The sequence below is a fragment of the Balaenoptera borealis genome (genome assembly GCF_965194805.1).
Source record: "Balaenoptera borealis genome assembly, chromosome: 8".
Lineage (NCBI taxonomy): Eukaryota > Metazoa > Chordata > Mammalia > Artiodactyla > Balaenopteridae > Balaenoptera > Balaenoptera borealis.
In genome coordinates, this window is record NC_138865.1 from 29,721,531 (window position 1) to 29,737,588 (window position 16,058).

Here is a 16,058-nt window from a genome sequence, read left to right on the forward strand (position 1 = left end):
CCCAAATAAAGGTTCAGGGCCTTCATATCCAGGGACCCAGGCCTCTAGATAGCTCAGGAACATTGCATCCTGGGATATCACCCCCTGCATAGCAGCTTAGACGCCCCATGCCTCGGACCACCTCCCCGACCTCAGCCCAGAAGCTTCCTACTGGGACAACCACTCTGATCCCACTTGACCCCTCCCAGCTCAAAACTGTCATGGGGAGGAACACTGATCCCAAACTCCTCAGAGATACTCTAACCAGGGGAGACACCCCCATGGCAACCTAGAGCTCACAGCAGGAAAACCCGCAAATGGCTTAGAGACCTCAATGCCCAGGAGGAAAAGGTGACCCAACGACCCACACTCCCCCTTGCCCAGCCCATAGGCGTCTCACCACAGGTCGACACCCTGATCATACTGGCGGGCACCATACAGGAGCTCAGGGGCTCGGTACCACCTGTGAGAGGAGGGCAGGTGGTCACAGCCAGGTCACCGGTCTGTCAGGAAGCTGCCTCGGAAGGTCATCCTGGCCCCCACACCAGCCCCAAGAGCACTGTTTGGACAGAAGGTCCAGAAGCATCTCTTCCCAGCAGGAGGGTTGGGGCCTGTCTATTGCCAGGTCCTGCTTGGGAACTGGTCCTCCCTACCTGGTGGCCACCTGGTGCGTGTAGAGACGGCTGCCATCTGGGGAAAAGACCCGGGCCAGGCCAAAGTCCGCTCTCTTGAGCTGGCCCGAGGCACTGATAAGCAGGTTGGCTGGTTTCAGGTCCTGAGAGCACCCAAAGAGGCATCAGTTCCTCCAGAGCCCCCACAGGACCTCGGGACAGGAGGACTTGGCAGGCTGGGCACCCAGGTCAGCGCAAGACCTGACCTCCTCCAGGGCCCCAGCCCTGGCCTCCTACCCATAGGCCCTGCCCCCTCTGTCCCTTTTCTAACCATGCCCTTCATCAAGGGCTGGCCTACCCACAGCCCAGCCACCCCCCCGGTCCCACCCCAGCCCATGCTGGAACTGACCCGATGTACAATGTTGTTGGCATGGCAGAAAGTGACCCCCTTGAGCAGCATCTGCAGGTAGCTCTTGACCTGCGCCTGGGTCAGCGGCCTCTGGGCGTGGTGCACCACCTCAGCCAGATCTGACAGCATGAACTCGAAGGCCAGCACGAAGCCTGCGCCATGCGGGAACACGGCCTTCAGCTATACCACCTGCAAGCGGGGCATCCCGTCAGCCTCCAGACTCACATGGCTCAGACTCTCTCTGGGACCCTCAGCCCTTGCACCAACAGAGGACCAGGCAGGCAGAGATGGTGGCATGAGATCTGAGCTCAGAATCAGGGAGCTTGGTGATCTCTTGCTTCCCTCTCCCAGGAGAAGGCGAGTCCCTACTCTAATGCTCCAGTAAACACTCAGGGAAAAGGAGGTCTAAGAAAGGCGACTTAGGGCAGTGTCTGGTCCCCCACCCAGCCCACGAACTGGAAAATCACCTGGAAACACACACACACACAGGTGATCACAACTCCCAGCACTGGGAGAGCAGGAGACATGTCACATATACTTCCTGAGGGCCCACGAGGTCACAAGGGCAGGCTGCACAGTAGTGAACAGGAGCGAGGGCTGGTGGGTCCCGAAGGACTTGAAGGAGCTCAGGGGACAAATGACTGACAAATGACCAAACAACAAACGTATAGGGTGTTTTGATGAAGATTCTGATGAAGAAAGAAGAGAAGGCGTCTGGGAAGGAGCTCTGGGCCAGGGGACAGCAAACACAAGGCCCGGAGGCAAGAACAGGAAGGAGGCTGCTCTGTTCTGCACTCCTGGAGCCTAGACAGTGCTTATCACGGGCCAGACACTTAAGAAGTTGTGAATGAAAAAAGAGGCTGGAGCGGGGTGGAAGCAGATGGTGACAGTTCTTTCGGAGTGAAGAGAAGCCTCTGGAGCTTTTCAAGCCAGGGAGTGGATGATTTCATGTACATTTTTTGACTGTGGAGTGGAGGCAGTGGCGGGGGGGCGGGGGGGCAGGGGAGCCTGCTGTAGTTGTTCTGATGAGAGGTGAGGATGGCCTGGGCCAGGGTAAGATCTGGAGTGTTTTAAAGATAGACTCTTCAGGCCTGCTGATGCACAGGACATGGGACCGTATCACCAGCTTCCTATGGGCCCTCCACCTCTCCCACACACAAGCTGTCAGCAAAGCCCTTTTACTTTCCTCAAAAAACAAGAATGGCCATATTGCTGTTTTTCTGATGTTGAGGGTAGTAGACACTCATTTTACAGATTGGGACAAACAAATACATTTAGATAATACCCAAAATTATAATGAAAAAAACAGCAAGAGAAAAATCCTATCACCTACAGTCAACCTTAGGAGTCTATTCCACCAGACTTTACAAGAGACATGGCACACACAGGCATGTATTCGTATATATATACAAAATATTTTCATACAAAACCAAGATGACACACACAGTTTTATAACATGCTTGTGTCACCCAATATATCAAGGACATCTCCAGAGAATAAGAAACAAGTCAGAGTATCACCCACCCTTAGGTGGGTGGACCTACCCTTGTCACTTCCCAGGAAGTTAAGCACATCCTCTACTCAGGACATGGACAAGAGAGAATACCACAAAGAGAATGAAACTGGGTGTGTGAGGTGTCTCTCCTCGTGTGCCCACAGCCCCTCCCAGGCCTGTCACAGCACAAACCACGCCAGATGGGCGCTGTAGCCTTTGGCCATCTCCCCTACCACACTTCAGTTCTCAAGAGCAGGGTAGGGGCTGGTTTCTGTGTTGCCAGTAGCCAGTAGAGGGTAGAGTCTATGGGAGGCCCCAGTGTTAAATCGTCCTGATTCTGCGATCAGACCTGGGCCAAAGCCTCCACAGACAAGCGGAACAAGCTGAGCACCCGTAAGCTGGTGGCTGCGCCTCCTCCCCTGGCCTGAGATAGGGAGAGCCTGAGCGTGCCTTGCGGAGCAGAGGGCGAAACTCAGAAGGACAATATACATAAAGCAGTTAACCTGGCATGCAGAACATAACAGGAGCTCAATAGCTGGCAATTATCATTATCATCAGAAATCACCAAGTGTTTTGAGAAAAAAGGAATAAGTTAGTGAATGAGCGAATGAGTACGCGAAGAAATAAGCGAGTGAACGACAGGGAATGAATGAGTGAAGTAACTGAGTGAATGAGGGTGAACAACAAGTGGAGAAAAAAGGGAGTGAGTGAGGGGTGAGGAAGCAAATGAGTGAACAGAGTGACTGCAGGACCTCAGAGTGGGAGTGAGTGGAGGAGGGCGGGAATCAGCACCTCAGAACACCAGCCCCACTCACATACTGACTGTCCTTGATCTCCTGCAAGGCCTTGATCTCCCGCAGGGCCTGGTTGGGGATGCCATCCTCCAGCCGCCGCAGGGCCACCTTCTTGAGGGCAACGATCTCTCCAGTCTGTTTGGGACAGGACGCAGACACTGCAGGCCCATCCCCGGCTGGAAAAGGGGATGCGACGCCGAGGCCTGAGGCCCTCGTGGGGTTGGGACGCGCCCCCCACCCCGGGCTGGAGGGAAATCAGGGCCAGCAGGCGCAGCGCTGAGCAAGCAGCTCAGAGACATCCACGCCACCCTCCTAGGGGGCACTCGCCCGAAGAAAGCACCGCTGGTTGCTGGACGGCCTCCACTCAAGAGAGCAAAGGAGGCGGGAGCACGCCACGAAAAGCTGCGGGGAGGCAGGAGCCCAAGCGTGGGTCGGGACAACGGGTAGATCTCAATGGAACCGAAGGAGGAAGGGCTGGGTGCTCACCTCCACGTGCTCGGCCTTGAAGACGATGCCGTGCGCGCCCTCCCCAATGCGGTCCAGGATGCAGTACTGCTCCATAGCCCTCTGCCAGACACCCGGACCCTCTGCAATCACAGCCCCTCCCCGGCACCCGTACCTTTCCGCATTAGCCCGCCCTGCCTCCCGCGCCCAGATGCGGCTGCCTAGCAACGGCGCAGGAAAGAGCGCAGAGGCTGGGAGGCCGAAGGCAGCTACAGGCGGCGTCCAGGCCTGTCTGCGCCTTCCCCTAGGCCCTCGCCATCACGCCTCAGTGCGCTTCATTCGGCGGGAATCACCCGTGCACACACCGTGCCAGCGGGAGCGAGAGCCACCGCCGACCCCTCGCGGCACTGCCGGGCGTCACGTGACGAGTGACGCCAGGTTACGCAGAGGGGCGGGGGCATGCAGCCAGCGAGCAAGGCGGAACAGCCTTGGGAGCGGGCTACATAGGCGGGAGGGTGGAGCCGCTCTCAGGGGTGGAGGCGGGGCACTCAGTGAGGCGGGCGGGGCACTCAGCGGGGCGAGCTGGGGCACGGGGCGGGGCCTCACAGCCGGGGGCGGGACCGTGGCGCCGAGGGCGTGGCCGAAAGGTGACGGGGCGGGGCCGGCTGGCTACTCTGGCAGGCCAGGGTACCCTCGCCCCCATACCTAGAGGTGCAAGCTTCCACCTGTGAGAACGTACAGGTGCCATTTCCACCTATGAGCCCCAAAGCCAATGATGATTGAAGCGAGACGGGTTCGGGTCTGCATTGTGGAGGGAGCGTCAGCTGGCAACATGTAAAGACAACGTTTAAAGAGTAAAAAGTCTGACCCAGAAAGTCCATGTCTAAGGGCTTCTCATGAGGAAACATTTGGAGGAATTTGCAGCCTGAGTGATTTTTAAGAAGTTCATGCCATGAAAGGATGTTGACAAAAAAACACAATTAGCTTTTTAAACTTCTGAAAAGGTGCTCAATCTCATACACAATGAGATAAATGTAAAATAATCTACAATTTTCCATCTTTGGGATAGCTAAAGATCTCAGATCTAACAGTCCATTTAATCTTGGAGAGGCAGCAGTGAGTGGTGGCGTGAAGCAAGATCTTAATTCCGTGCCCAGGAATTGAACCTGGGTAGCCTAGATGAAAACCAGGAATCCTAACCACCACCCCTTGGCTCTTGCCCCCTGTGAAAAATGCATTTCTCATGGAGGCAAAACTGTAAAAACAGGTACAAAGTTTATTAATAGAGACACAGCACAACAACAACAAGTGGGAGAGCACACAGAGAAACAGTTTGTTTAGTTAAGATAGAAGCAAGGCAGAGATGCACACCTGGAGACAAAGGGTGTGGGTGTCCTCCCTAATGAGGAGGAGCACAGTAAAGAGGAGGTTAAGTCATTTATATAGGGCAGTTCTTCTGGGTCTTTGTGTACCTTTGGCCAATTATCTGGTTTCCTTTTCCACACCTGACCTGCCCTAGGACCCTCCCCAACGTGCATGTGCAACTTTTTTCCAAGATGGATTACAGCCCAGAGGCCTATGGGATGACCTTAGCATCACATATTATGGGGTGGTGCCCCCTCCCTTTTGACTCCCAACGAGCCTTTCTGCACATGTGCCCCAAGGGTGGGAAATGTATGACCCCTTGATCTTTTCACAGGGTTTAGTCCCACTCTGTCCCTGCCATAAAAATGTCCAGTGTCCAGTTATTTACCCTATTTCTGTTGCTGGTTTTTATACTGAGGTGCACATCTCAAAATATAGACAGGAGTCCAGTCATAAATATGTAGTCCTGGAGCCCATTTATCTCTTGCTTCAGGAAATGTAAACAGGGGGCTGGTTATGAATGTCCGGCCTGGAGCACAACTTCTTCTCACCCCAGGAAGGGCAAACAGGAGGCCAGCTGTAAATGTCTAGCCTGGAGCCCCTCTATCTCCTGCCTCACATTGGCCATGCTGTGGGAAAACAGGAGCTTTCATATATTGCTGAAGCATTGGCACTGCTAATCAAATTACATCTGCATATCCCCTTGGACCCAGCAAGGTCTCTTCTAGAAGTACCTCCAACAGATATATTGCACACAGCGAAATGACATGTTCAAAGTTATTCATTGAAGCATAGTTTGAATAGCAAAAGATTAGAAACACCATAGATGCCAATCAATAGCAGACTGTCTAAATTCTGATACACCCATCAAATGAAAAATTATGCTCACTACCTTAAAAATGAACAAGGATGCTTTTTTATTACAATAATAGGAAGATTTCTAAGATGTATTGTTAAGTTAGAAAGGCAAGATGAAGAACAGAGCATATACAGTACCGCTAGCCGTGTAAAAAGAAAAGAAGAAAAGAATATAAAGAATGAATTTTTGTGCATTACAGGATATCTGGAAAATACTCTAGATTTCATGACTGTGCTTACCTGGTGAAGGGACTGGGAGGGTTGTGGACAGGGTAGGAGGCAAATGTTTCACTGGGGCTCTTCGTATTCTTTGAGATGTGAACTGTATAATTTATTAATTCTTTAAAAAAGTAAGAATTTTCAGGCTCAGAAATTCTACTCTGTTCTAACAACTTCAGAAGAAGGCCTTGATGTCCATACAAAGATGTTCACCCTGTTTGATGATGGCAGAGACCAGACAATAACCCAAATATCCCATGGAAGAGTGGCTGAATAAGTTATGAGAGTAACTTAGAATGACATGCTTTACAGCTATTATAAATGGTGAGGGTAGACACAGTGGTGGAATTGGAAAAGATGGTCTTCAAAAAATAGTACGGGTCATTTGAAAAGTCATATGAGGAAGAAATGTCTATTGACCCAAATCTGAAATCATAAACGAAAACTGATTCCAGATGGACTGCATACCTAAATATAAAGGTAAACAATGAAGCTCTTAGAAGAAAACATGATATCTTAATGACTTTGGGTTAGGTAAGCCTTTTCTAAATAAGGTTACAGAGAATACTAAAAGGGAAATAAAAATTAGAAGTCGGACTTCGTCATTAGTAAGAACATCTGTTCATCAAAAGAAACCATTTAGAGAGTGAAAAGCAAAGCCACAAAAAGGGACATGGTATCGTAACACATGTATCTGACAAAGCACTCATATCCAGAACTTATAAAGAACTCTTACAAAATCATAAAGAAGAAGCAAACCTTCAGAAAAATTGGCAAAACCTGTGATAGACACTTCACAAAAGGTGATACCCAAATGGCCCATAAGCATTTGAAAAGGTCTGTGCTAACTCCACTAGTCATCAGGAAATTTCAAATCAAAACTGTAATACAATATTACTATAATCACCAGAATCATTCCACTCCTAGGAATTTAACGTGGCAGAAATGTGTAAATATATATATATATATATATATATATATATATATATATATATACATACACACACATATACATTCACCAGAAACACACAAGAATATTCATAGCAACACTCTTTTTAATAGCCCAAACCTGGAAACAACCCCAAAGTCTATAGTAAAATAAATAAATAAATTGTGGGATTTTTACCCAATGGAGTGCTACACAGCAATGAGAATAAACAAACCATAACTACTGGCAACAACATGGATGAATCCCAAACACAATGTTCAGCAAAGAAACTTGACAGAAAATAATGTAAAATGGTGCATCTGCTACGGAAAACAATATAGCAGTTACTCACAAATTAAAAATAGAATTACTCTGTGATCCAGTAATTCCACCTCTGGGTATATATCAAAAGAATTAACAGCAGGATCTTGAAGAGATATTTGCACACCCATTTTCCTAGTAGCACTGTTCACAATAGGCAAGAGGAGGAAGCAACCCAAGTGTCCATAGACAGAGAAATGAATAAACAAAATGCAGTATATACATGCAATGGAATACTATTCATTCTGAAAAAGGAAGAAAATTCTGACACTTTCTACAATGTGAATGAATCTTGAGGACATTATGCTAAGTGAAATAAGCAGGTCACAAAAAGAAAAATACTGTATGATTCCATTTATATGAAATATGTAGAGACGTCAAATTCATATCAACAGAAATTAGATTGATGGTTACTGGGTCCTGGAGGGAGGATGAAATGAGGTGCTGTTTTTTAATGAGTATAGAGTTTCAGTTTTACAAGATGAAAACTTCTGGATATTGGTTGCACAATACTGTAAATATACTTAACACTATTGAAGTGTACACTTAGAAATAGTTCAAATGGTAAATTTTATATGTGTTCTTTTCCACAATTAAAACTATTTAAATAAAAAAAAATTTTAATAAACAGAATATGAAGGGCTGGTAGGAAAATAGCAGTAGATCTAACATCTAGGAGAGGAGGAAGAGGGCAAGGCTGAAAAATAATATTTGAATAAATAATGACTGAAAGCTTCACAAATTTGGGGAAAGGCACAACCTACAGATTCAAGAAGCTGAGTAAGAATAAGCCCCCAAACATCATAATGCCCAGAAACAACATAATCAAATTACTGAAAACTAAAGGAAAAAAAAGCAAAAAAAAACAAAACAAAAAACAATAAAAACCTTCCTGAACACATCCATAGATAGATGACACATTGCCTCCTGGGGCAGATTGTCTCTAATTCCTGTGATTTCTCATTAGAAGCCATGGAGGCCAGAAGGAAATAGCACATTTTTCAAGTGCTAAGAGAAAGGAACTGTGAACAGAATTCTATATCCAGTGAGAATATCCTTCAGAAATGAAAGTGAAATGAAGACACTCTCAGATGAAGGAAAACTGAGTGAATTTGTTGCCAGCAGACTTAATTTGAAAATTGCTAAAGGAAGTTCTTGAGACAGAAGGGGAATGATAACAGAAGGAAACAGGGAATGTCAAGAGTAAAAAAGAAGAATAGAAAGGGTTAATATTGGTGAGGATACTAGATTATTCTCCACTGAGGTTTTAAAAATTGTTTGCTATTGAAAAACAACAAAATATATAGCGTTGTTTGAAGTAGTTCTCAGTGTATTCAGATAACATTTAACACAAACAATATTTAAAACAGAAAGCAAGAAACTGCTAAAAAAAAATCAGGATACAAAATTAATGCACAGAAATCTCCTGCATTCCTATACACTAATGAAGTAAACTCTAAAAGTGAAATTAAGGAAACACTCCCATTTACCATTGCAACAAAAAGAATAAAATACCTAGGAATGAACCTACCTAAGGAGACAAAATACCTGTATGCAGAAAACTATAAGACACTGATGAAAGAAATTAAAGATGATACAAAAAAGAGGGAGAGATATACCATGTCCTTGGATTGGAAGAGTTAACATAGTGAAAATGACTATACTATCCAAAACAATCTACAGAGTCAATGCAATCCATATCAAACTAACAATGGCATTTTTCACAGAACTAGAACAAAAAAATTCACAATTTGTATGGAAACACAAAAGATCCCAAATAGCCAAAGCAATCTTGAGACAGAAAAACAGAGCTGTACCAGTCCCTCCCATCAGGAAACTTGCAAAAACCTCATAGATAACCTCGTCCACCAGAGGGCAGACAGCAGAAGGAAGAAGAACTACAGTCCTGCAGCCTGTGGAACAAAAACCACATTCACAGAAAGATAGACAACATGAAAAGTCAGAGGGCTATATATCAGATGAAGGAATAAGATAAAACCCCAGAAAAACAATTAAATGAAGTGGAAATAGGCAACCTTCCAGAAAAAGAATTCAGAATAATGACAGTGAATATAATCAAGGACCTCGGAAAAAGAATGGAGGCAAAGATCGAGAAGATGCAAGAAATGTTTAACAAAGACCTAGGAGAATTAAAGGACAAACAAACAGAGATGAACAATGCAATAACTAAAATGAAAAGTACACTAGAAGGAATCAATAGCAGAAAAACTGAGGTAGAAAAACGGTGAGTGACCTGGAAGACAGAATGGTGGATTTCACTGCTGTGGAACAGAATAAAGAATAAAGAATGAAAAGACATGAAGACAGCCTAAGAGACCTCTGGGACAACATTAAATGCAACAACATTCGCATTATAGGGGTCCCTGAAAAAGAAGAGAGAGAGAAAGCACCAGAGAAAATATTTGAAGAGATTATAGTTGAAAACTTCCCTAACGTGGGAAAGGAAATAGTCATCCAAGTTCAGGAAGCACAGAGAGTCCCATACAGGAAAAACCCAAGGAGAAATATGCCGAGACACATAGTAGTCAAATTGGCAAAAATTAAAGACAAAGAAAAATTATTGAAAGCAGCAAGGGAAAAATGACAAATAACATACAAGGGTACTCCCATAAGGTTAACAGCTGATTTCTCAGCAGAAACTCTACAAGTCAGAAGGGAGTGGCATGACATACTTAAAGTGATGAAAGGGAAGAAACTACAACCAGGATTACTCTACCCAGCAAGGATCTCATTCAGATTCGATGGAGAAATCAAAAGCTTTACAGACAAGCAAAAGCTAAGAGAATTCAGCACCACCAAACCAGCTCTACAAGAAATGTTAAAAGAACTCTCTAAGTGGGAAACAAAAGAGAATTATAGGACCTGCAAAAACAAACCCAAAACAACTAAGAAAATGGTAATAGGAACATACATATTGATAATTACCTTAAATGTGAATGGATTAAATGCTCCACCCAAAAGACACAGGTTTGCTGAATGGATACAAAAACAAGACCCATATATCTGCTGTCTACAAAAGACCCACTTCAGACCTAGGGACGCATACAGACTGAAAGTGAGGGGATGGAAAAAGATATTCCATACAAATGGAAATCAAAAGAAAGCTGGAGTAGCAATACTCATATCAGATAAAATAGACTTTAAAATAAAGAACGTTACAAGAGACAAGGAAGGACACTACATAATGATCAAGGGATCAGTCCAAGAACAAGATATAACAATTATTAATATATATGCACCCAAAATAGGAGCACCTCAATACATAAGGCAACTGCTAACAGCTCTAAAAGAGGAAATCAACAGTAACACAATAATAGTGGGGGACTTTAACACCTCACTTACACCAATGGACAGATCATACAAACAGAAAATTAATAAGGAAACACAATAGACCAGATAGGTATAATTGATATTTATGGGACATTCCATACAAAAACAGCAAATAACACTTTCTTCTGAAGTGCGCAAAGAACGTTCTCCAGGATAGATCACATCTTGGGTCACAAATCAAGCCTCAGTAAATTTAAGAAAATTGAAATCATATCAAGCATCTTTTCTGACCCAAATGCTATAAGATTGGAAATCAAATACTTGGGAAAAAAGGTAAAAAACACAAACACATGGAGGATAAATAATACGTTACTAAATAACCAAGAGATCACTGAAGAAATCAAGGAGGAAATGAAAAATTACCTAGAGACAAATGACAATGAAAACACGACGATCCAAAACCTATGGGATGCAGCAAAAGCAGTTCTAAGAGGGAAGTGTATAGCAATAGAAGCCTACCTCAAGAAAGAAGAAAAATCTCAAATAAACAATCCAACCTTACACCTAAAAGAACTATAGAAAGAAGAACAAACAAAACCCAAGGTTAGCAGAAGGAAAGATATCATAAAGATCAGAGCAGAAATAAATGAAATAGAAACAAAGAAAACAATAGCAAAGATCAATAAAACTAAAAGCTGGTTCTTTGAGAAGATAAACAAAATTGATAAGCCATTAGCCAGACTCATCAAGAAAAAGAGGGAGAGGACTCAAATCAATACAATTAGAAATGAAAAAGGAGAGGTTACAGCAGACACCACAAAAATACAAAGCATCCTAAGAGACTACTACAGGAAATTCTATGCCAAAAAAAATAGACAACCTGGAAGAAATGGACACATTCTCAGAAAGGTATAACCTTCTGAGACTGAACCAGGAAGAAATAGAAAATATTAACAGACCAATCACAAGTAATGAATTTGAAACTCTGATTAAAAATCTTCCAAGAGACAAAAGTCCAGGACCAGATGGCTTCACAGGTTAATTCTATCAAACATTTAGAGAAGAGCTAACAACCATCCTTCTCAAACTCTTCCAAAAAATTGCAGAGGAAGGAACACTCCCAAACTCATTCTATGAGGACACCATCACCCTGATACCAAAACCAGACAAAGATACTACACAAAAAGAAAATTACAGACCAAAATCACTGATGAATATAGATGCAAAAATCCTCAACAAAATTCTAGCAAACAGAAGCCAACAACACATTGAAAGGATCATACACTATGGTCACATGGGATTTTCCCAGGGATGCAAGGATTCCTCAATATACTCAAAGCAATCAATGTGATACACCATATTAACAAACTGAAGAATAAAATCCATATGATCATTACAATAGATGCAGAAAAATCTTTTCAAAAAATTCAACACCTATTTATGATAAAAAAGCTGCTGAAAGTGGGCATAGAGGGAACCTACCTCAACATAATAAAGGTGACAAACCCACAGCAAACATCATTCTCAATGGTGAAAAACTGAAACCATTTCCTGTAAGATCAGGAATGAGACAAGGATGTCCACTATCACCACTGTTATTCAACAGTTTTGGAAGTCCTAGCTACGGCAATCAGAGAAGAAAAAGGAGTAAAAGGAATGCAAATTGTAAAAGAAGAAGTAAAACTGTCACTGTTTGAAGATGACATGATACTATACATAGAGAATCCTAAAGATGCCACCAGAAAACTACTAGAGCTAATCAATGAATTTGGTAAAGTAGCAGGATACAAAATTAATGCACAGAATTCTCTTGCATTCCTATACAATAATGATGAAAAATCTGAAAGAGAAATTAAGGAAACACTCCTATTTACCACTGCAACAAAAAGAATAAAATACCTAGGAATAAACCTACCTAGGGAGACAAAAGACCTGTATGCAGAAAACTATAAGACAATGATGAAAGAAATTAAAGATGATACCAACAGATGGAGAGATATACCATGTTCTTGGATTGGAAGAATCAATATTGTGAAAATGACTATACTACCCAAAGCAATCTACACATTCAATACAATCCATATGAAAACACCAATGGCATTTTTTACAGAACTAAAACAATAAATCTTAAAATTTGTATGGAGACACAAAAGACCCTGAATAGCCAAAGCAGTCTTGAGGGAAAAAAACGGAGGTGGAGGAATCAGAATCCCTGACTTCAGACTACACTACAAACCTACACTAATCAAGACAATATGGTACTGGCACAAAAATATAAATATAGATCAATGGAACAGGATAGAAAGGCCAGAGGTAAACCCACGCACCTATGGTCAACTAATCTATGACAAAGGAGGAAAGATATACAATGGAGAAAAGACAGTCTCTTCAATAAGTGGTGCTGGGAAAACTGGACAGCTACGTGTAAAAGAATGAAATTAGAACACTTCCTAACACCATACACAAAAATAAACTCAAAATGGATTAGAGGGCTTCCCTGGTGGCACAGTGGTTGACAATCTGCCTGCCGATGCAGGGGACACAGGTTCGAGCCCTGGTCTGGGAAGATCCCACATGCCGCGGAGCAACTAGGCCCGTGAGCCACAACTACTGAGCCTGCGCGTCTGGAGCCTGTGCTCTGCAACAAGAGAGGCCACGATAGTGAGAGGCCTGCACACCGCGATGAAAAGTGGCCCCGCTTGCCGCAAATGGAGAAAGCCCTCGCACAGAAACGAAGACCCAACACAGCCAAAAATAAATAAATAAATAAATAAATAAATAAATAAATAAATTTTAAAAAATGGATTAGAGAGCTAAATGTAAGACCGGACACTATAAAGCTCTCAGAGAAAACATAAGAAGAACACTCTTTGACATAAATCACAGCAAGATATTTTTGATCCACCTCCTAGAGTAATGTAAATAAAAACAAAAATAAACAAATGGGGCCTAATGAAAGTTAAAACGTTTTCCAAAGCAAAGGAAACCATAAAGAAGACAAAAAGACAACCCTCAGAATGGGAGAAAATGTTTGCCGATGAATCAACTGACAAAGGATTAATCTCCAAAATATATAAACAGCTCATGCAGCTCAATATTAAAAAAACAAACAACCCAATCAAGAAATGGGCAGAAGACCTAAATAGACATTTCTCCAAAGAAGACATACAGATGGCCAAGAAGCATATGAAAAACTGCTCAACATCACAAATTATTATAGAAATGCAAATCAAAACTACAATGAGGTGTCACCTCACACCAGTTAGAATGGGCATCACCAGAAAATCTACAAACAAAAAATGCTGGAGAGGGTGTGGAGAAAAGGTAACCCTCTTGTACTGTTGGTGGGAATGTAAATTGATACAGTCACTATGGAGGACAGTATGGAGGTTCCTTAAAAAACTAAAACTAGAATTACCATATGACCCATCAATCCCACTACTGGGCATATACCCAGAGAAAACCATAATTCAAAAAGACACATGCACTCCAATGTTCATTGCAGCACTATTTACAATAGCCAGGTCATGGAAGCAACCTAAATGCCATCAACAGACGAATGGATAAAGAAGATGTGGTCCATATATACAATGGAATATTACTCTGCCATAAAAAGGAACGAAATTGGGTCATATGTAGAGACGTGGATGGATCTAGAGACTGTCATACAGAGTGAAGTAAGTCAGAAAGAGAAAAACAAATATCGTATATAAACGCATATATGTGGAACCTAGAAAAATGATACAGATGAACCAGTTTGCAGGGCAGAAATTGAGACACAGATGTACAGAACAAACGTATGGACAGCAAGGGGCAGAGCAGCAGGGGTGGTGGTGGTGGTGTCATGAATTGGGAGATTGGGATTGATTTATATATACTAATATGTATAAAATGGATAACTAATAAGAACCTGCTGTATAAAAATATAAATAAAATTCAAAAATTCAAAAAAAAGAAAAGAAAATCGGAGCTGGAGGAATCAGGCTCTAGGACTTCAGACTTTACTACAAAGCTACAGTAATCAAGACAGTATGGTACTGGCACCAAAATAGAAATTTAGATCAATGGAACAGGATAGAAAGGCCAGAAATAAACCCAAACGCATATGGTCACCTTATTTTTGATAAAGGAGGCAAGAGTATACAATGTAGAAAACACAGCCTCTTCAATAAATGGTGCTGGGAAAACTGGACAGCTACATGTAAAAGAATGAAATTAGAACACTCCCTAACACCATACACAAAAATAAACTCAAAATGAATTAAAGACCTAAATGTAAGGCCAGACACTATCAAACTCTTAGAGGAAAACATAGGCAGAACACTCTATGACATAAATCACAGCAAGATCCTTTTTGACCCACCTCCTAGAGAAATGGAAATAAAAACCAAAATAAACAAATGGGACCTAATGAAACTTAAAAACTTTTGCACAGAAAAGGAGACCATAAAGAAGACGAAAAGACAATCCTCAGAATGGGAGAAAATATTTGCAAATGAAGCAAGTGACAAATGATTAATCTCCAAAATTTACAAGCAGCTCATGCAGCTCAATACCAAAAAAACAAAAAACCCAATCAAGAAATGGACAGAAGACCTAAATAGACGTTTCTCCAAAGATGATATACAGATTGCCAATAAACACATGAAAAGATGCTCAACCTTCACTAAGCATTAGGGAAATGCAAATCAAAACTACAATGAGGTATCATCTCACACCGGTCAGAATGGCCATCATCAAAAATCTACAAACCATAAATGCTGGAGAGGGTGTGGAGAAAAGGGAACCCTCTTGCACTGTTGGTGGGAATATAAATTGATACAGCCACTATGGAGAACAGTATGGAGGTTCCTTAAAAAACTAAAAATAGAACTACCATATGACCCAGCAATCCCACTACTGGGCATATACCCTTAGGAAACCATAATTCAAAAAGAGTCATGTACCACAACGTTCATTGCAGCTCTATTTACAATAACCAGGACATGGAAGCAACCTAAGTGTCCATCGACCGATGAATGGATAAAGAAGATGTAGCAAATGTATACAATGGAGTATTACTCAGCCATAAAAAGAAACGAAATTGAATTATTTGTAGTGAGATGGATGGACCTAGAGTCTGTCATACAGAGTGAAGTAAGTCAGAAAGAGAAAAACAAATACCATATGCTAACACATATATATAGAATCTAAACAAAAAAAAGGTTCTGAAAAACCTAGGGGCAAGACAGGAATAAAGACACAGATGTATAGGATGGACCTGAGGACATGGGGAGGGGGAAGGGTAAGCTGGGACGAAGTGAGAGAGTGGCATGGACATATATACACTACCAAATGTAAAATA

The 16,058-nt window shown here is 42.7% G+C and overlaps 1 long non-coding RNA gene and 1 pseudogene across 2 annotated transcripts in view; both read right to left on the reverse strand.

Annotated features, from left to right (window-relative positions):
• LOC309633816 (cyclin-dependent kinase 20-like) overlaps positions 1-4,250 on the reverse strand; it is a 47,077-nt pseudogene extending 42,827 nt beyond the window's left edge. Inside the window, exons 1-5 of the transcript XR_014249553.1 lie at positions 3,775-4,250; positions 3,310-3,423; positions 1,000-1,179; positions 633-754; positions 380-442 (exon numbers count right to left, since the gene is read on the reverse strand). The product of XR_014249553.1 is annotated as a cyclin-dependent kinase 20-like (transcript). The remainder of the gene's footprint in view (positions 1-379; positions 443-632; positions 755-999; positions 1,180-3,309; positions 3,424-3,774) is intronic.
• A 120-nt stretch (positions 4,251-4,370) lies between these two features.
• Positions 4,371-16,058, reverse strand: part of LOC309634359 — a 60,102-nt gene continuing 48,414 nt past the window's right edge. Inside the window, exon 4 of the long non-coding RNA XR_014248022.1 lies at positions 4,371-4,533. This is a non-coding gene — a long non-coding RNA (uncharacterized lncRNA). The remainder of the gene's footprint in view (positions 4,534-16,058) is intronic.